At 42.5% G+C, this 22,339-nt stretch overlaps 2 long non-coding RNA genes across 2 annotated transcripts; one reads left to right on the plus strand and one right to left on the minus strand.

Annotated features, from left to right (window-relative positions):
* The first annotated feature begins 330 nt into the window (after positions 1-330).
* LOC111843895 (uncharacterized) lies at positions 331-19,496 on the plus strand. The gene is made up of 3 exons (XR_002838270.2): positions 331-458; positions 5,488-5,587; positions 16,938-19,496. It is a non-coding gene; the product is annotated as an uncharacterized lncRNA (long non-coding RNA).
* LOC111843893 (uncharacterized) lies at positions 14,128-21,159 on the minus strand. Its single transcript, XR_002838269.2, has 3 exons — positions 19,922-21,159; positions 19,485-19,634; positions 14,128-15,746 (listed from the first exon to the last, which is right to left on the minus strand). It is a non-coding gene; the product is annotated as an uncharacterized lncRNA (long non-coding RNA).
* Between the last annotated feature and the right edge of the window lie 1,180 nt (positions 21,160-22,339).

Here is a 22,339-nt window from a genome sequence, read left to right on the forward strand (position 1 = left end):
ATATCCACGTTTGATCCCGGTCTTTCCCCCCTCCTCCATTTATTTACTATATATGTAGCCCGGTTTCATCCTTCTTCTCAGACTTTCTTCCAACATGTGTTTCCCAACCCTCATTTGTCACTATTAATATGACTGTTTTTTGTGTTGATTTTATTGCTCATAACTAGTAAGGACAAACCTGTTGCCCATATGTGTTCTGGACTGTATTGGATCCAGCCGTCTCAGAAGGATTTAGATAATAGTTCAGTTGTCTTCACTGGACAAAATAATATATTTATTTCACTGGCGACCGAGTGTTTCTGCCAGGAATGGCATCCTATTTAATGTATAGGAATATATTACTCAGTACATGTGGAGTGAGGTAAGGGCAGGTAATGGATACAGCGTTCACTTTTCACATATTTATACATTTTACATCGCCACGCTCAAGATACTGCTATGATTAAGAAGAAAAGCAGGTACAGTGAGTGAATTGTGGGATTTTTACCGCTTTTGTAGCATAACTGTCTTGTTTTTTATTGACCTATAAATTTGATATGGGGTTGTAATGTCTGTATTTTAGTATAAAATTCAGTATATTGTATATTATACATACACGCTATGTATTGTGCTATAGAGTATTTCAGAGAGGAAGCTGAGTCTGGGTCTATTTGCAGATTCGTTTTTTGAGTATTTTACCCTTTGTTGGACACTTTACATACGGATTTATTCATTCACTTTTTAAATCCCCAATAACGGGCTTATAAATCATTAGAAGTGGTCTCTTATTAAGAGGCACGGTGGGGCCGCTGTATTTTTACTGTTGTCTAGCACATTATTTTCTCATATTCATAGGCTGTTTCATGCACGATTATTAACTGCATTTGCATCCTTGCGTCTCGTTCAGCCCGTTACAGTAGATCGGCTTTGAAATGTGGTTTTGTTTTTGAAACACATTCACCCTATATTTAAACCGAAGGCTGGAAAAGATAATGTGCAGAGCTGGGTGGGGATGCAATATTTAGCACTGAAGAAAGAAGAGATCGCGGAAATAAAAGTGAACCGGCGTTTGTAATAGACCGCGTCCCCGGAGCGTGAGAGCGGCTCTTGCTCCGTCTCTCCATGTCAGATCTGGGGGAAGAAGCTGCTCTCTCCTGACCACATCTAACCGCTATAAATAGCTCCCTGACCATCCGTCTTCTGCTGCTGGAGCCGCTGTTATTGCAGGCAGCAGGTGCGTTTCTTCTCGGTTGTGATCTAGTCATAACAGAGGTCCTACAGACCGGAAAGTGACGGGGAGAGATTGACTACAGCCCCGGCATATGCTGTGAGATGGACTGGTGTCTAAGCCAATCCGTGAACTAAAATTGTTTAAATTCAATACAGCATAGCCTACTTACACCTAGGACATGAATATTGGAGAACGGACAGAATGTGCAGAGGTGAAGACTGAACTATACCAGCTTAGTCTCTGTGGTTTTCCATCTATAAATAGCCAGGTGAAGTCAGTTTAATTAAGTAATTTCGTTTTAAACATCGAGACACTGTTAACACCAAGTCCAACAATTGTAACTGACAAGTCAAGCGATAAGAGTAAAATTGCGCTTCCTAATCCATGGACTTTCAAACCGACTGTCAGGCAATGTCAATCTAGATTTGTCTTCGGAGAACATTTCCAAGTAAAAATCAATACAAGTTCCTTGACATCAGTTCCTTCCATTGTTAGGATTTGATCTGGATGGCTCTCATTTGATATGCATGGCAGTAGGCCAGTCTGTTACATTTACCTGTTATATGTAGTTTAATATGTAAATACTGGCACCTTGATTGGACCGGATTCCTGTGGAACACAGAACCATGTATCCTATTTGTGTCTACAGCAGCCAACACAAACGAGTCTTTTGATAGGCCAACATTTCAGTATCTACACGTAACTCTATAAAGCCAGCTAATGCATAGGCCTACAGTATGTTACATAGTATCAAAATATCAAAAACACAAGCCTTCTCAATATGATCGTAGGTAAGTAAAAAAGGGTTACAATGTCACAAAAATGGTTATATTTAGAATCAAATGAAACCTGTGATAACTCGTAAGTTATGAAATTATTTGAGCTATTTTATGAAACAGCAGAAAGACTTTCGGGTAAATAAAAATGTTAAATACAAACAAGGATTTACCACAGAAGTATAATGTATATATACATTTCTAATTGTCTAGATAAACTTGAGCCATTTATCAGACAATGGGGATTACTTTGTCGATATCTCTGGAAAATGAGTTCAGAACCGGAGACAGCATATCAGTCAATGTTGCTGAATGGACTACAGCACTAGGGAGAAAGAGAAGCTGATGTTAAGGTTCTTTTATTTTTGGACACCGAGGTAATGCGGGATGTAGAGCACATTCGATCAAGAAAATATTAAAATTCGCTTTTGATAATGAATGGTGCCAGCCAGCTCAGAGATTCCCACAGACCCACCGCTGAGGTTACAGTGTGCCGTTACCGTGTACTGTTACCACGTGCTGTTACCGTGTACCGTTACCGTGAACCGTTACCTTTGATCGCTAACTAAGAGCCATCAAATGGGTAATTATGTCTATACTTGGCTGGATCTCCTGTATATTGCCCTACTTAATGTTTCACACGACCCATCCAGGCTCCCCAGCGTGGGACCCCACCTGTACCCCTCCGTGGCCTTTCGTCTTTTGCCTGGGCTGCCTCCCCCCCCCCCCTTTCTGGCTTCCTTCTCAGTGGTTCTGGGGAGTGATTGCAAATGTGCTTTTCCTGCAATAACAACGTGCTGCTTGTTTTCAGCGGTGACATGCTTATAACATTATTAAAAGCAGGACAAACATTTCACCTCCAAATTGCAGGGGATTATTGGAAGCCAAGAACTTCTGGCACACACTCTTTGTTTAACCAGACCGTTTTCTCAGATTTGTCTAAATTAATATAATGAGATGGCTGTAACTTTCTAAGACAGGATGCAGTGTTAATTTATTCAAAATAAGCACATGCTTTATTTAAATTAATGTAATTAATGAAATCCGATCAGGCAGGAGACCTATAAAAAAAAATGGAAGGACTTTACCAGTAAATCCCTTCTCTGAGAAATTTTCTCCTGATTTGAGATGACATGTGCAACAACCTCAGTGTCATTTGAGGAAGCTGTTTGGTATGAATACCGGAGCTGAAACACGTTAAATGCTAACGGGAAATATTGTAATTAATCAGCCAATTATATCTTGAGACAGAAGATGGAGAGAATCTTGTATGCTTTGACCTCTTATTTGATAAAGAATATCATATTGATTTATTCAAAGGTAAAATAAATATATTTTATATCAAGTCATTTCTTAAAAAAATAAATCCCACGGAGCAGCCAGGGCTGTAAATTACCCTGTGGATTGTATCTCACTGTCGGGCACAAGTGTGGCTCTTGGGGGAAATGGAAACTTTCCAACTCTGCCACCAGGGGGCGATGTGCTGACTAAATGGGCGCGTAGCTGCTGCCAGGGGCTGAGGCACCTTTCTCTGCCCTCCCCCACCCAAGGAGAGTGAGCCAGGCTGGCCCCATCTTGAGCACGGTTTTGTCCCAGCTGCACTCCAGATTGAGGCGTCTGTTTTTGTCCACCTAGCCGTACTGTCCCCCCGCCCCCCCCCCCGCAGCGCTTCAGCCCTGTGGTGAAACACAGCTCCGTGTGTGGGGAGGGGTAAATGATCATTTTAATGTGGAGCGGACCAAAGTCGACGTAATGGGGGTGACCCAGAAAAGGCTGGGCTTGCGTGTTCCCGAGATACACTTGTGTGCAGAGCTGGTGGGGTCTGGCGGGTTTCTGGAAGCCTCGCGTTACACTTTTAGTCCCCCTGACAGCTGCCTAATTCTGGGGCAGCGCTGCCATTCTTTGTCGGCAGTTCGGCGCGACCCGTGTGTACGAGGAAGGCCGTCCGCCCACTGGGAGCTGCCCCTGCTCTGGGGCCGAGCTCATAAACGGTGGCTGACAGCGACTCGGGGTCAAGCGCTGCTGCTGTGTCGCCCTCAGGACACAAGCTCTGCTCATGCCCTCCTGCATCAGAGTGAGCTGCTACTCCCACTCGCTATTGACACGTTTTACTGGGTTTTTTTTGGTAGCATGTTTGCCTAAAAGCCTTGCACTGGTTCTAACACTAACACTAAAAGAATAGAACATTTTTCCTGGGTCACAAGTCCTGTCGTGTTTTACGTCGACTCTTTACAGAGTGCAGTAAATAAAGGGGAAAAGGGTCGCGTCCCCGTCTTCCGTCATACCTCACACCTGCTGTTATCTCCACGCCACACGTTTTCCTTGCATATTCACGTCAGTGTTCCCCCCCACCCCCCCACCCTAAGCAACAGTTCACTTTAAACACTCAATACCGCTTTCAGTAGCGGGGGTGGTTCTCCCATTGACTTCTTGTCATTGTTCACAGCTTTTCTGTCCCTTAACAGAAAGGTTGTTGTATTTTAAGATGAACCGCTCAGCCTCTGGGAGTTTCTGTTAGACCACTATGAGGTTTGAGAAGCTATATGATGGTTTTTCGGTGTGTTTGGTTCTGGAAGAGATTGTTAAGGGTCTGTTTTGAAGTACTTATGTGTCAGATCGTTGCCCCCCCCCCCCTATTATTTTGTTCCAAAACAGCACCTACAATGGTGGTTGCTTTTATGTTCTAGGTGTGTTTCTGAGAAGTCTGTTGCATTTAAGGGGATCGTAAATGAGAGGCTTTCACGCCTGCCTGAGATTGGCCTTTGACAGAAATCCGAATCAGCTTCTCCTGCAGGTTCTCGAGATGACTGAGACCTTGAAACCAGCACACCCAGGTCATCCATGGGTAAAGTGGTTTCTCTGTCCCGTTCATGCCCCGAGAGTGGATGTGGTCCGGAGGGACTCGTCTCCAGCATGTTGGGAGAGCGACATATGGGACAATGAGCTTTTTGGTGACCGTGATTCCCAGAGGTTAGCGAAAAGATAATCATGGCGCCGATCCATTTAAAAATGAATGGGTCTGAATGAAATCGGCCACCATTACGGAAATGAAAAGTGCCGTAAATCAGAGTGGGAGGTCGGTGATACTAATCAACCCCAACACTTATCGCTGAACAAGGATAGGGACCCCATCTTTATGCAGGTGCGTTTTCTCTGCGGAAGACATCATGGCGTTACGCAGTTGTTTAGTCATTCTGTATGGATGCGTGTCTGATTTAGGTACTAGGATACACTGATTTTGGCTTGTTATTCATAGTGAATTTGTTATATTTCAGTTGTAATGAAATCTCACCGGGGCCATACAGCTCACATATTGTCATATTTCACCATTCCCACTGAAATTTACTACTTTAATTTGGGGCAATTACGGCGTTATTTTACTGTTGGTCAACATATGGGATTAATACACTTTAGTGATTAATGCTCTATGAAGTGCTTGGTATAATGGGAGTTGGTAAATAGATGGTGCATTGATATATCTATGAACATGTTGTCTTGCAGTGATTACTCATCGGCCGTGTGCTCCAACAGCTGACTGATGGTCTCACGTGTCCCCGTTGATGTAGAAGCCCCATCAGGACTGGTCCCAGTGCATTACCAAGTGCGTAATTTCCTTCAGTTCCAAGGCAAGTGGATTACATCGTGTTATGCAACGTGATGCTAGCATAACAGAGTGGGAAGGCTTGGGCAGATTAGCCGGACAGCTGATAAACATATCTGAGAAGATTCTTAGCGCAGAAATACGATTGGTTCATGATATGCTGCTGCTGACGGACACTGTCTGCCTCCCCGTTGCGGCTTATCGACTATGAGCGTCTGACGTGCAGCACATGACTCCCTGTATGCCAAAGCGCGTTGTGACGAGGCGGCACGCTCTCAGAAAAAAGGGTAAAAACTTGTACCTTTGCTTGTCACTGGGGCTGTACCCTTGTAATTGGACCTTTTAGGGTAATAGACTCTGAGGAACATCCCAAATGTACAAACAGCATTAATGTACCACTAATGGTACAAAAATGATCTTCAGAGCCAATTTCTGTACCTTAAAAGGTACAGTTGCCTACAGCTAAGGGTAGAATTGGCAGAGCCTTGAGGATACAGCCCCAGTGACCAGCAAAGGTACCAGTTTTTACCCTTTTTTCTGAGCATGTAAGAGTGAGCTTCTGCTAAAGCTCTGTGGCTAACGGCTCAAAACAGAACCTCCTGTCCGCTGCTGTTCTAAGCCATTCAAAAATCGGTCGATTCTCCTTGCATGTAGTCAGTTCAGTCATCTTGCGTGCTGTGGGCTAAGCTACATGGCGCAGGGCATCAGAGGAAATGAGCCACGTTTGCAGAGCCCGGGGTGTTTTTAACGAGTGCCCCCCCCCCCCCCCTCCCCGCGGCGGTTCGTACATGATAATGTCAGACGGGGTGAGCGAGAAACGTGACACTTAACCAGCACAAGCTTTTGTGAGATGGTCGTAAAACATCCAGTCATAAACAAGCCTTGGGGGGGGGGCTCCTCTGATGCTCTGGGTGGAGGGGGGGGGGGGGTGAGGCTCAGCCCAGCTGGCGGCGTTTGAAAGGAGGCAGCGGCGACCGCTTAATGAGATCGAGCGGTCAGCTATTCGAACCGGGGAACAGAGAGTGGCCACAAGGCACTGCGAGAAAGGGAAAAAAAAAAGTGCATATCTAGACATTAAGAAAGGAGAGGGGGAATGAAAAACAATCATCTGAAAAAGGGGACACCATAAACGGGGGGATGAAAGACAGGGTGGTACCATGAGCATGGCGGGGGCTGGGGGGGCTGGCAGCCAGGCTGCCTGTGACTGCCGAAAGCTCCGTGCCACGATGGCCCGCTCTCAGGGAGGTTTTTAGGGGGGGCAGGGCCTCATGGAGACAGACATGAGTAAATCACGGAGGGGAACATCGGTATGACTCGCATGGCACGGTCAATGTCATGGCGTAACACGCTCTGCGGCCCCGACTAAACGTCCTAATTTGGGCACAATACTCCCCGTTCACCCGGGCCGTCAAGCTCCCCGCTCCTTTTCCGCCCAAGACGGTGCCCGATCAGGACGAATAAACACTGCCGGGCATCGAGCAACCCGCAGGCGGCGCGGGACCAGCCCCCTCCATCTGTGCCGTTCACAGGGAAAATAAATAAAGGCCACAGCGGCTTATCATTCTATGTCATCCCACCAGTTACCATAATCCTCAAAAAGCCAGACGTGGAGCAGAGAGGTTCTCCAGATAATACGCAGAAGAGCGAGCCTCACAAGCCAGCGCCAGATGTATTTTCTGTTTTTGCTCTTGTACATATTTAGCAGTGCTTTTCAAGTGGTGGATATTTGCATGTTAGTTTTCCGATACTAATGAATATGTTTTTGATTTACATTTTAGAAAATGGAAACTTTTATCTTCTTTAGGGACTTTTTTTTCCTCCCTCCTTCTTGTTCTTCTTCTTGAGAACTTAATGACTTCCAGCAGACAGTGTTGATGTCCTCCTTTAGCCCCCCATCTTTATAACGAGGCCTCCTCTTGCCTTCCGGAACTTTCCCTCACAGAAGTGGCTCTTGTTTGTTTGCTTGTGTGTCCTCTTTGCCCTTAACAATTCAATAAAACAAATGAAATCTAACAGCCGAAAAAGGTCAGAGTAAAGTGACAGACTATGACTACGTAAATATTTTTTTTATAGAACCATACCCCCCCCTTTTTCTGTCTGAGAAATTGCCATATTTTGGTTATGGTTATAAACATTTTCATATGTGCTTTGAATTATGGCAATGAACAAAACAATAATCAAATCATTATTTAAGCTAAAATTCGATTTCACCTCAATATCTTATTATTATAAATAATAATTCTATTAGTATAATGACAATGAATTAGTGAATAAAGGGGGAGGGGGAGTGCAGCTAGTGTATGTAGTGCATATTTAATTCAAAACAAAATATACATTTAATTTGATTACTAAATGTTTTGCTTTACAATAATGGAGAACTTTTTATTGGTCAGGGTTAAGAAGCCAGCAAAGAAACGCATTTTAAAGAACCTCTTAAATATTAGTAAATTATTGTGATCAATCATTATATTGAATCAAGGGTTTTTTGCACTGTAAACACAAAGCTTTTCCCTGGAGCTTGGGGAATGGCATTTCTTGGCCCACCCTGAAACTACAGTAGGACATCACTGGAAACATCTATTTGATATGCAAACTCCATGTAAACACTGGACCAGTGGGGATGTGTATAATTAATGGCCATTTAGCCTGGCACACTTCATGCAGACCTTCACACTGCCACTTCCCGTGTTCTTCAGTGCGGCATATGCGCTCATCAGTAAATGACTTTTAATGAATAATGAATTTGTACTATGCAAATAGCTTTCTGTGAAGCCAGACCTTACAGAACTAGCTACATGTTTGGTGGATTCATGAATTGTCAATACAAGTTAGTGCGTTAAACATAATTTTCACTTTGTTCACTGTTCTCTTTTCAATCTGAGTGTCATTGTTAGACAGTTGAATAGCTATAACATTAATTCACTAATAATCCTCATTGTTTGTTGTTAATTCATATTTGAACATCAGAGGTTCTTGAGTAATTCTGAAATCTTGCAGATAAATGTTTAATCTATATGAACATTTTACAGAAGCCAGAAAACTGTAGGGAGAAAAAATATATAGTGAAAATTCCTTCATCATTTGAATTAGCTATGTTAAGACTAGATACAGAGCTACTCTTCAGCGAATGCTATTCTAGAATAAACTTTTTCATAGAGATATAACACCTAGCTAGTCTAAGGTTGGCAAGGAAATAAATTCAATAAGTGTATTATTGGATTTGGCCTCTCTTGTTCAATTCCCTTTATATGCAAAGTACAATGCGAAAATAAATAAATAAAATGGGAACTACTGGTCCATTGTGTTGTGTAAAAGTGCTTAGGATCCAATTTTAAAGTTATCTTAATGCAAGGAAAATGACCATCAAACCATTTAGGCCTACATTGTGCATCACACAGATTAATGATGATAAACGTCGTATGCGGGTTTGAAAAGACATCACATATATATATATGTGTGTGTGTGTGTACCTGTAGGATGAAACAGTTCAGCAAGAGTCCTGTTATGGGTCCACGGTTAATTCCTCATGGCCATATGGGCCTCCGGCTGCAGGAATCTGAGACGTGGCACTTTAAATGGCACCTACCTGCTGGTTTTATTGCGCCTAATAGCGAGGAGGGAGATTAAGCGGCGTTTATTATTTATTCTTCGGTAATGGGTCTGTCAGAGCAATAGGGTTCAGCGAACACATGTGACCCCGGGATGAACCAGGCTATTCAGGTCCCCAGAAGCACCTTACTGCGGCGCCCCTTTGCCGCCCCCCGGTCAGCGAGCCCGGCCACTTGCCCCCGTTTGCTGCCTCCCGTTAACGTAATTGCTAAGAAGTTTTTTGTGGGCAGGTGCAGGAGCTCTGCTGTGCTGAATGGGGGTACTGTTCCCCAATCCCGCCCCCTACCCGCCACGCCGACAGAAGTAAAAACAAACAGCTTTTCATAGGTGTACTCTCGCTGAGATTAATCCCTGGAAAGAAAAAGTGCAAAAAGTGACCGATTTGTGTGTACGTGTGCGTGTGCGTGTGTGGGTGGGTGGGGGGGGGGGATACATATCGTCATTTCTTCCTCAAAGTCATTAGCGCGGCTTTGCAGTAAAGATGGAAATTTGGATGCTTATCCCCGGCTTTCATCCTGGGGTTTAGGATGCTGCTCTGCGATACACGCCGGGATTTGGGCTTTGCTCTTCTCGTCAGAATCATCCTGATCCCGGACACACTGGGCTTTACTCCCTCCGGGATCACGTAGGGACAGTAAACTTTGCTTTATACTTTTCCATCTTTTACATAGGCTACGTCTTATATATTAAGGCATAACATAAACTCTACATCCATGAATTAATAGGCCGGCCTATATTTATGTAGCCTAGCCTAAATGGAAGAGAGCTAGCGAAGTGTATCACAAGAGATTACACCTTTTTATATATAAAAAGAAAAAGATAAAACGACAGTCAAAATATAATTAGAAACTTGGTGCGCCTTGGTCATTAAATAAAAGTTAACAGATCAGTGCCGAGTGAGGAGTGATATCTTATTAAGCGCTTAATATTATTAAGCGTGGCGATGTGAAGCGTGTGGAAACTTTCACATAGCCAGCTTTGCTATGGTGAGATGTCCGATAAATGTCACCACTCCTTCGGTATATTCTCTGCACTGCGCGCCTTGGGCTGGTCTACGGAAATGTTGTTTAAAAAGAAAGAATTTTAAAAAAATGTTTGCGACAATAGATATATTGATCTATAATGCTTAACAGAAGTTGGTTTTAAGAAAACGGTCTTGCTTTTCTTGGAATAGACATTCTTCTAGATTATACTGTATCCAAGATTTGTACATTTCAAATATAATTGTAAACAATTTTTGATTGTGCAGACACGCAGCCTGGCAGCCATAAATCTTTGCTTTTTGCATTTCAAAAGTACTTATGGTTGGTAACCAAACTGTGATTACGGTATCAAATGTCATTTGCAGGAACAAAAATACTCCGTTTCATGGTTTATTTTTTTCTATCATTCACAGCAATGTCTTAAACAAACTGAAGATAAAAGAAAAAGAAAGCAAAAAATGCTTAACAAGTTGTTAATTCATCTATTAAAATCTCTTAGGGTCCCTTGCATGTAAGAGATTCCCGAAGTTTTAAAAATCAGAAATGCCACAGTTTCGTAGCAAATCCAATAAATGTGCCGTGTGGTTTCTTCTGTTTTTTTTTTTATTACTGTCGTTCTTCTCGTGTGAATAAAGATCTTGTTTGTCTGTTTTGGGTTATGTTTCAGCGAAAACACTATCTTTAATTTGGTTCCCATAGTACCACACTCGTTATTATCTTATCATCGAATTCGTTAGCTTGCGGAGTGACTATATGCTTTAATTTGTACAACAGTAACGACACTGGTATAGCCTCAGAGTGACAGAGAAAATGCAGCTTTAGGTCCACTGCACATGTTATCATATGCGGCCACTACACAAAGAGTACCTCTTTCTTAGAAGAAACTGTCACTTTTATTCACGTATGCAGTAAATTCAACCAAACTGTTTAATGTGGCGGCTTTGATGCCTTCCCCATGTGCAGAGGCCTCAGAACATGTGGAAGATGGTTTACAACATTATGTGGCAAATCAGGCCTATTAATGGCCATTCGTTTCTTTCTTGTCTTGCTCAAACAGTGTTCTGATTTTTTTAACAAAGAAATTACCTGAAAATTTTCTTTTGAATAGTTTCCTTTCAGGAAAGTGTGACTATTCCGCGCTTTATTGTTCCCATAACGTCAGGTTAACTTGTGATTTAGCGTGTTTTTGCATATTTTAAAGTTTAGGAAACATCAACAGAATAAGAAGAGAAAGTGACCCGGCCTTGTTTGCATTATCATCAATATAATGCGATATAATGGTTATCCGTATGTTATAAATATATTATAAGCGTCTTTTCACATCGCATTTAATAATATAGATATACCACATCCCACTTTCCCGTTAATAACAGTGACTTAAAACACCGTGTAGTTCTTCTCTTTATGGAGGATCAGTGTGTCTTCCATGTCTGTGTCTGTTTTGGAGGCCTACATGCTCTTTCCACGACATGTGCATCTTGTAACCGGGTCCAGGCCCAGAAGCGTCTCCTCTTCCTTTCGGCCCTGACTTTCGGTAATGTCTCTTCGAGGCGGCGTCGCACTTAGCTATGACAGAAAATACACGACATTGCCGTTTTATTTCGAACCTAAATAAACATCGCCTGGCACTAGAAACAAAAGCAGCCGCTTTGAAATGCCAAAGGCATTTAAGGCAAAGGCAGCTGGATGGAATCATGCCCCGAAGTCCTCGGCGTGGTGCAGTATGCACTGAAAAATATCCAGGAAGACTCTCAAAACAGCTCTCTGAAAATGAAGTGACAATGAATCGACAGATGACAGACTCGATTAGGGTGGGGTGGGGTGCATTTTAATCTGTCCCGTCTTTCAGGACCGCCGCAGAACTGTAGAAATATTTTCTTTAGTGTAACTGGAACACAGACTCACTCTGTGCGGCTTTTCTCTTTCTTCGCTCAGTTTTGCTGCTGACAGCGGTGTCCGTTTTCCTCTTTCCTATTTACTTTGGGTCGGACCCGGCGCTTGTGTACTACCTGCCCCGCGATCGCAGCCTCTTCAGCGGCTGTCTGGCCACAGGGAATCCCCCGCCAAACTGAAAACGGGATTCCGCCCCGTGACGGGGTCACGATCTGTGTCTGCGGGCATTACACTGAACCTTTCATGTAAAGTAACGCACGCTGGTTTCGCGCTTTCCTTTGTGTTTTAGTATTTTAATAGGTCCGATAGAATTGGAAGTGTATATTACGACAAATTTAATCGGAATAAAAATTTGCATGTGTATTCTTTAAAATTCTTCAGCTTTTAAGGTTCACTTATAAAGTGGTGCGGCGCCATCCCCCCAGAACTCTTCAGCTAATATCACTACTCATTTGGCTTACTCAGCTAGACAAACGTTAGCTATATATAAACTATTATATAACTGGGATTTTTTTGCAGCACTGTCATTTAAATAAAATGAGAGAAATATATTGTTACATGTTACTATATATACAGGGCAGCAGAGATGCTTGCCTGCTTGCAGACGTTGCTACTGTAACCATAAACTTGGGTAATTAAGTATCACCTTTGCAGAGAACATATTTACGGCATTTTTGTAAGAACCCAGCACAGTGACGCAGATGCGCCGGTGCGTCGCTGAAACGTTGGGGCTTTCGGCTTCCGATCATATAGATATCCATATACTGCAGTTATGTCGGACCTCTGGCCCTATGCTTGAGACCTGAGACAAATAGAAGCCACAGATCTCCCCCCTCCCCAGTCCCAGTGGCCATGTTAATGTTCCCCAGCCCACAGTATGTCACATTATAGGCTACTGCAGCCATAGACTCCAGCTGCTGTATGATAGCCGTAAAGAGCGGGGCTGCCATTTCTGCGGTAATGTCCCTCCTGACGTCCCTTATTCCCCGGACACTTTATCATAGGTGAGCTCTTCCACTGATTAGAATGAAACACCTGTTACAGCATTTCAATTTTAAATGATTTAGCAGACATTAGTTATCCAAAGTGACATATATGTGTGTGTGTGCGTGTGTGTGTGTGTATTTAATTTATTTATTTTGAGAGATCAGAGTCAGACAGTCCCTGGAGTGACTGGGGTTAAGGGCCTTGCTCAGGGACCCACTGGGGACATCAATCTGCCAACTCTGGGACTCGAATCAGTGACTTAATGGCCATGAACATAGTGCCCTTAAGTCACTGAGCTATGTGCGGTCCCCAGAACTCTAGCTACAATATTGTTCTTATTCTAAACAATAACAACATTTTTAAATGACAATGATAACAACAATTATTATTATTAATAATAATAATAATAATTATGCATGAGACATAAGAATTCCTCTCATTTTATGGATGGCATTACTCTGTTCTGTCTTTCTCCCTTAAAGTGTACATTTCATTGATTTATTGCAGCAGAATTATTATGGTATCAACCATATAAACTATTTTATTTCTTATCAGTGGCATAGTCAGTGATTTTTCTGCTTAAATTGTTTAATGTGGAAGATTTTGTACTGATAAAATCAATACAAAGATCTGATTGAAGGTTGCAGTTAATATCCCTTTAATGGGTGAGGAACGTTGTCAGCCAGGCAGGGCAATTACTGCCTGTAGATTGGATGACAGGTAACAAATGACCCAGGGCACTATAACTCTATATGTTTGATTCGCAATATGCCTTTTCTTTCACGGAGGCCCTTTTGAATTAAGTAGCCTGTTCTCTGACATTCAGGATCTGTCTGTATATGGTTTGCCTTGTTCTGGACATAATTAGAGATTCTACTCTGTCGTAAATGCCTTTAAAACCAGGATAACAATCTTAATTAGGCAAGCTACCTAGTCTCTGCTGACCAAGTTCCAGAGCATTTCACAGATCATGGTACACTGGTTTCCCATTATAAACCAATATAAACCAAATGGGTAAGAAACTTTTCTTTTATTAAGTTTTTTTTTTAAAGTTTGTTTCCCCTCATTTTTAGTGCTACAAATAATCAACGCAGATATATTTCAGAGTAAACTGTATTCTGTTAATCTGTTTGACATCAAGAATTCAGTTTTTTTTGTCTAACGCTGTAGATGTCTGTTTAAAATGTATGTCGACTCAATGTAACGTTCTTATGAATTTGCTCACTATGAAAATCAGTTCATGCCAACCCATAATACTCTGGGTTCCTCTGATGAAGGCATTGGCAGCTCTGGTCAGCATCTTGTTATAAGTTATATTGTACTGCTTTATAACATATATTTCAATTATGTGTTTTCTTTCTCTCTAATGAGTGAAAGCTTGCATCTCTTGGTTTAATAAACTCCTTGACTGGTAAAATTGTGCAGAAGTTTTAAACTGCATGATACATTCTTGGGTGAAGACTTAAGAACTACACTGAAAGTTCAGCTGAAGAATTGTCAGTGCATCCTCTCTGTGCTTGCAGATTTCCTGCAAAACATACTGATTCTGGCTGTTTATTTAAAATGCCACCCCTTTTTGTTCAGAGCATTGCAATGCACTAGGAAGATCTCTGTGTGCGTGAATTCCTTCCAAAGGCTGGCTGTGTGGTTAAAAACACACACATACACACACGCACGCACACACACACACCAAAGAACTTAATTTTGTAGGCGGCACAAAGCTCTGACATTTTTCTTGAATAACCGATGTGTCGCAAAGCTAATTTTCAGATGTCATGTTGACGTACACGTTGACATGTAGGGTGATGAAAACAGGTCACATTCCAGACTGATTCTGACGTTTAGGGGACAAACCTACTGCACCTAAGGACTCCCCAGTAGTCATTCATCAATTTCTTTTTCATCTCCATTTTGGACTACTTCCACGCAACATATCCTTTTCCTCAAAATGTGTCTCACGAATAATTTGCCTTGACTTTAATTTGTCATTTAAGACGATCTGACAACTGCAGAGGAATAATAATAATAATAAAAAAAACAATGTTATCTTCAAAAAGCGAGATGCATTCCTGAGGGACTCAGAGCTCGTCAGTGGCGCCTGATTGTAGAATTTCTATTTTCTTGGTTTGAAGATACAATAAAGACTTATGTTTGATGCCCTGTGATGTGGTTTTGTCCAAGAGCAAAACAATTCTTTATTTTTAAAGAAATACCATATTCCCAAATGAATTGATAATTACAAACAGCATTGACGAGATCTGCGGCTTGAGAAAGCTCTGAGCTGGAGGATATATTTTACGAGCTTGGAAGGAGGAAGTAATTAGAAATCCTTATGAGAAGAGGACTGAAATGACATACGATCCACAGCTTGACTTTTGACACTGTCAGAATATTTTTATCTCTTAACATTCTCTTCTCTAGAAAGCACTATCTTATGGACTTGTTTTCCAGAGTTTATAAAATGTAATGGCATTTTTTTTTTGTACATCTGAGGTACATGTGTGCACTACTGTGCAGCCTGTGTAGATGAAAGATCCGTCCCATACTGGTATCCGCCCTCCAAAACGGGACGGCCTGGCTCTAGCAAGGACTGTTGAGCTGTGCCACTTGGCTGTAGGAGTAATGAATGTGTCCTCATCCCCCACCGGCTAAACGTCTGCTAAATTAGGAAAATGTTGACGTGATTCCTGTTAAAAAAAAAAAATCATAAGAACAAAATCATACTTTGATATCACACATTTTCCTTGGCGTTTTTACTACTCATTACCCTGTCAGGGGGGCCAGGGCCAACACATACAGTAAAGTAATGTTTCCAGTAAAAGCCGGGATCGCTTCTTCTGAGAAGTAATATTCCTCTCGACACTGACGAGGCACAACGTGTCAGGAGGGGCATTCAGAAGTCGAGTTAAATGCAAATGCTGGTGGAGAATATAACGACTCGAGCCGAATACGCGGAATCGGCGCTGAAGCTCTCTTTATTTGCAGAAAGGACCGGGGGGGGGAGACATTTTTTTTTTTTTTTTGATTTTCTGTTTCACCTCTGGAAAATGTCAACGCACAAGCTGTGGATGAAAACGGGGAGAAATAACGCCATATTTAAAAATTCTGATTCCGCATGCGGCGCCTAACCATTTTCGGCGCGGCCCCCTTTTCAAACGAATCCATTGAGTTAAAAATGGAGGTTTTCTTCTCCCATAGCATTTTCCCACCTGTGTCAATACGCGAAAAAGCTAATGCAATATTAATGAGACTTACAAAACGATATTACGGCAATTCCACTCACACGGTACTCAAAGACGCGGGCGGCTGGGGGGAGAGAGAGAGAGAGTTGTGATCTATGTGGGGCCGCGAAACCAACAAGGTGGCTGAGGATCCAGAAAAAACACTGGTAAATCTTTAGGAAAGAAAAAAAAAAAAACAGCGCTCCCAGGTGCAGATAAAAGCCTGAATATCTTCAAAGGACAGATACATCAACGCTTTGAAAATACTTCAGGAAAAATTATCACATTTATAACGGGGAGCTGCTCCTTGACAGTTGAGAGGGAAGAGTGCATGAACAGCGGGAGCGAGAGGCCGTTCTTCAGGAGCACCTCCTCGGGGTGGTAAACGCTGGCACTGATATTGTGCATGCCTTCCCCTCCATGACAAACGCGTCCTTGCATTCGAAGAGGTTCTGAAACGCGCTCCCCTCTTCGGCAATGGCTTCTTGCTTTAATGTAAACCCGGAGCTGAATAATTCCTCCTATTTCAAGTGACATTTTACAAACGTGAGAGGGGGAGGGTCCCGTGAGTTTGACTCGAACACCCGTGAGTCTGCATGTCAGAGCTACTGTGATACACAAGTGTTTTTTTTTTTTTCATTTTTGTTTTTCCAGCAGACGTTGTGACAGGCAAGATCTCCAAAGGGGTGCTGCTTATGAAAAAAAGTACCTTCACGCAGGGCAGGGCCTGAAGACCAGCGCAGGCAGGGAGACGGACCCTCCCAGCTGCGAGCCGCTGGCCTGCCGTTCACATAGACATCCCCAGGCCAAATTGGGGTCACCAAGACAAAAAAAAAAACAAGCTTGTCAAGCGTCGATCTAGAGCCCACCGGAGAGCCAAGACTGCCCTTGCTGGCCGGGATAAATAATGACTTTTCTGGCCGTGGATGCGAGGCCGTTTGGAGTGACCCATGAGGTCACTGCGGTGATTACTTTCACTTCATCTGTTACAATCATTGCTCGTACAAATTGTGGGTCATTATGATAAATATGTACATATCAGAGTATATGGGTATGCACACACATTCATTCTGAGTTTATATGTTTCAGGGTAGAAAATTCAGCCCACGTGTACCGTGTGACAGATGAACAGGGCGCTCGCTCAGACCCTCTCGCCAGAATCATGACCTGTGCCTATATGGCGTGCTGACTGTTCCAGACCATTTTCTTAAATTAGCCTTAGCGCTCAGGAGCCGCGATGAAGTCACCAAGGCTCTCAGGGCCCGCTAGTGACTTTCCATCGCGGTATTCCTCCCTGTCCCCCGTCCGGCCGCCCTGCCTCCTCCAGCTCGGCCGTGCCGCATACTGAAGGGTGCTGCCTTCCGATGGCGCTGATCTGCACAAGACCCTGCCGTCGAGCTCATCCGGGCCTCGCCCCAGTCTCAGTGGAACCCCTGGTGGCCAGTCAGAGAAGTGTCCCACGCGGCTCTTCAGCTAGACTCTAGCCAAGACTGGTATACAGGCCGTGTTGACTTCATGTGTCATTTTAGTGTCGGATCTGCTCTGATGACGAAGAGCACTTTTTGGGTGCTATTGGCGTCCTATTTCAAACCAACTTCTGTCCCATTGGCCAGGGACTGAGGCGGGTGGCTTGGGCTTGTCATGGTGCGGTTGATTCTTCGACACTCTCTGGCTCCACCTTCTTGCTCCTGCTGACCAGATTGCCCTTCAGGTTTGGTTGACATTTGATTATTTTTATGCATTCAGCTGATCTTATCCAGGCATGGGTTTGTGGTGTGTTTATTTTTTACTTGGTTATGACATGTATCCAGAACTACTTACATTGACATGTAATGACTAGCAATGAAATTCAATTACTTCACTCCTAAGTACAACAGCAGTTTACTCATGGGATTAGAAAGTGGCATATCTTACCTGCCGATGTGAGACTTACAGTTCCCTTCTCAAAAGGGAAACAAGTAGAGTTTTGCACAAATCTGGGTCTCTTTGTTTATAACTTCAACAGTGATGATGATTAATTGATGTATATCTTTGCTGCTATTGCTGATTATCTTTGAAGAAGTCATTACAAAACTAACAGCTACACGTCATCAGCAAATACTCAAAGTGATGGACAGTATATCATTTCTCATCACTGGAGATTTTATAGCCTCAATTACTACATTCGGACTGGTGAATAAATTTCATGTGACATCGTTCTCCCTCTGTGGGTAAACAAACCCAGAGTCGGTCCTCTTTTGCATATTGTTAATTTATCTGAGCGGCTCTTTTTGACGCGGCGAGATTGTACTCATGTCAGATAGCGCCAAACAATTATTCATGGGATTTCAACTACGGTGACGTGTTAACATTTGTCTCTGAAATGCCAAGCCATGGAAGTGACATTGCAGGCAGAGTCAGTCCCCAAATGGGGGGGGGGGAGGAACCCCTGTGAGTCACCACGCATCCCGCGGCCCGTCGAGGGGGTAGCGGGCGGATCCAGACTAAAAGCCTTCTCTGTACCTTTCAGCCCACGCTCATTTCTGTGTTAAAAATATATGTTGCGTTCGAGTTTCTAAATGTTTTCCTCACTTGATGCTGTCAGGCACGTCAGCGGGGATGAAGCAACCCATCAATCTAACTTGGGAACCTTGCTGTGCAATTTCAAAAATATCTTTTATTTGTTGCAAATATTTTCACGTGTCACGCACAGAGTATTAATGTGACTTTTTACTGTTGTATACTTCTGCCCCAGTATTTGTTTGTTCAATTGTGCATTTGAAGCTGTAAAACACTTTCCTATTTCTTTTTTTAAAGTTTTATAAACAACATGCATAATTTGGCAGTAACTTAGCAAAGCAGAACAGATGAACAAATATATAAAATATTTAATAGCTAAAATGTTTATGATGCATTTAATTTATAGTGTAGTATAACTGCTCCTACTTCTTTCTCTTACGGGAAATGTTTTTTGTATTGTGATAAATCTGCTGTATAGAAATATACTGATATTGTGTTTATTCTAAATTATAAGCCTGGAATTTCTAAACTGTAGAGCAAAGAAAATCTGGAAATTGTAGTTCACTTTTTAATATTTGAACTCACATGGTCATAAGCATTCATTAATTTTTTTAAACTGACATTTGCATTCCATTTTATCATAAATAGGGAGGCATTCTGAGTCTAGAATCGGGTGAGATGTTCATGTTAAAAATAAAAAAATACCTGACAGACTGAGGACGCCCATGTTTTTTCTCATCTGTTTCTCTGCGTGTTCTGCTGGTGTTTTAGGCCCCTGTCCAATCAGCTCCATTGTCCGGTTAGTGGCTTGGAGGCAGGCGGCTACATAAATCTGGAGAACTTGATGTTTCCTACCTGTTAAAAGGCCGATAATGACACAGAAAATGCTCACAGACAAACAAAAGCAGGTCCAGAAATTTTTAAGTACTTTTTGAACAGAAATCTATTTTAACCCAAGACCAAATTGCTTCTTCTAGAAAGCCCAGTTACTGGAAAATACCAGTTGGAATACAAGCGCTCATAACTACTGTTTTATGCAAGAGTCAAGGTGCTGAATATCTGTTTTGAACATTAGAAGCTATAAATAGTATTTAAAAAAAAAAAGAATTCTGCATAAGACTGTGTAAAAATGCAATTCTTACATCATATTTTTCTTCTTTCTTATTGTCCCAAATCAAAAGCATGTGTCTACCAAACAACAAAATGAGACAGGAACAAAGTGGATCCCCCGTTCGATTGTTAATGCATGTGACTGGTAACTCTCGGCTTCAGTTATTCCCTGAGCCGGAACGCGCCACATGTACGCAGAGGGGAGTGATCGGTGTGCTCGGGGAATCGGAGGCGTCGTCCCAGTCAAGTGATGGATCCTGGGGGGCTCGAACCTGGGGGAGCTCAGCTTAACATAATGGTTTTCTGCTGGAGTCAGCGGCAGTGAGGCACACAGAATCCAGCGCACCTGACATCATCCTTTCCTGTCTGTGGGCCGTCCCAGACAAATGCGGCGCTCTCCCCTCGCTAAACAAAAGAGCGGGAGAGCGGACCGTCTGCTAGACACTTGGCAGGAGTGCAGTTACGAATCAGGAATCTTGCGAGCCGGCCAGAATGACCTAAAGTTTTATGTCAACACGGGAAGCGGCGCCCTGTCAGAAACATGTTAACTGTTTGCGATTTGCCTGCTTTTCCCCTCGCCCAAGGAGCGAGAGGGACTGGCAGGCCGACTGGATGCTGTCTTCCGGGAACACGGCGGAAAATATGTACTGGCCGACGCTGGTGGTGTGCCGTGTTCCGGCATCTAAACGCTTCTCGGCCCGCCGTGTTGCTTTGTCTCCGGTAATTACCACTGTCAGCTCCGGCATCTGTGTTTCAGCGTTTCTGTTCCCCATGTTCACAAAAAGCCGTTCGAAAGGTCAACGTTGCCTTTTTCTATTTTTTTTCCCCTCACACCTCCCTCCTTCCCGAAGTTGCACTACGTGCGTCTGCTTGTCGTTAAGTTTGCTTATTCTTAAACTGCTTTACGGGAAAAATAATGCCGTAATTTCCGAATGCTGCACCCTCACAGAAAGGGATAATTCGCCCCCTGTGACAATCCTTAATGGTACAATTTGGCTTGAGAAACATTTTTTTCCAGAGAAGTATAAATGAATTCAAACTAAGAAATAATTGGTTCAGCTGCTTATTCTGTATGAACCTTTTGTAATCCCCTCATTTTTAATTATATTTTTCCCCCAGTAAAATTCCCCTTAAATTTGTATCTCTTTAATTAGGATATACTTAGTGCACGTATCACTGATATAGTGCTGAGGAGATTAAGGGTTTTCACAGAAACTGCCATTAAACTATGAACTGGACGTAATTGCCTCGCGAGTATTCTGGATGTTTCCGTAGTACTATGAGCTTCTGCCGATGGCCGTTCCCAGATCAGATGCATTAAGGTGGTGACACGTGGTACAGGTCCGCCATATTGCCGCTCATGCGGACTCATCTGTATGGATTAGCTGTGTGTGGCTGAACTGAGACCAGCAACCGTCAGATACACAAAGGAGATCCACTTTAATTATGAATTGTTTTGTTATTTTAGTCTATAGAAAGGCGTTTCTACAATCTAAGCCAATAATAATATATTTTAATTAGACTTTCAAACTCAATTTAATATTGGCCCATTGTTCTCTTAAAGATTTTTTTCTCCAGTTAACACAGATGGATTTAAAAAAAAAAAAACTTATGCTAAGTTAAAAACTTGCTTCGGTTTTGCCAGCCCTTCTCTACCCTTGCTGGTTATAGTGTAGTTTTCTTTTTGGAGTTGGCAGGCAGTATAGCGCAGAAGGTCTGCAAAGTTTAGGTCGGATGCGATCGAGTGACTCACACACGGTGCTGTCAGAAATGCAACTTTTTCTTAAATGCTGATTTATTAACTGTCACGGCTTATTATGAAAACATTCTATTGCGGCGTAGTTTTAAACTGTCTTCGGAAACAAACATATTACGAAACGCACTGTACAAAAGCCGCCCTCCGAAAACAAAACAGTAACTTTACTGCCTTTTTTTAATAACAGCAGCGATTATCAAAACTGTTTGTGTTTGCAATCAGTGCAGGAATACGTTTAGTTTTTCATCGTTTGTATGTTAAAAACAACAATAATTTATATGCATGTTTACTTTATCCAAATTATTTCCCCCTGCTGAGTGTGATGCCATACTTCATCCTCCAAAAAGAGTTTGGTTTCTCTTTTGTGAAGTTTTCCATTTTAGTCCCGTTTAATACATCTTTGATATTTTAATTGTGTTCTCTACAGTTGCGATGATATATGAAGTGTGGCAGGGTGCTGGAATTTCAATGGTTTGTTTTCCAGCAAATAAGAAGAGGTAATATAGATGAGTTATTTATATGGATGTTGTTCATTCTAATTTTCGTGGTATTTTCAAGCTTGATACACATAAATTATCATTTTGAGATGAAAGTGGGATGCTGGAATCTGTGAAATCTCTGCTCCATACTCCAAATGTTGTGTGTATTGTATTAAAAACACACACACGCTGCCCTTTGTAGACACAAACAAAGC

The sequence above is a fragment of the Paramormyrops kingsleyae genome, chromosome 23 (assembly GCF_048594095.1).
Source record: "Paramormyrops kingsleyae isolate MSU_618 chromosome 23, PKINGS_0.4, whole genome shotgun sequence".
Taxonomy (NCBI): Eukaryota; Metazoa; Chordata; class Actinopteri; order Osteoglossiformes; family Mormyridae; genus Paramormyrops; species Paramormyrops kingsleyae.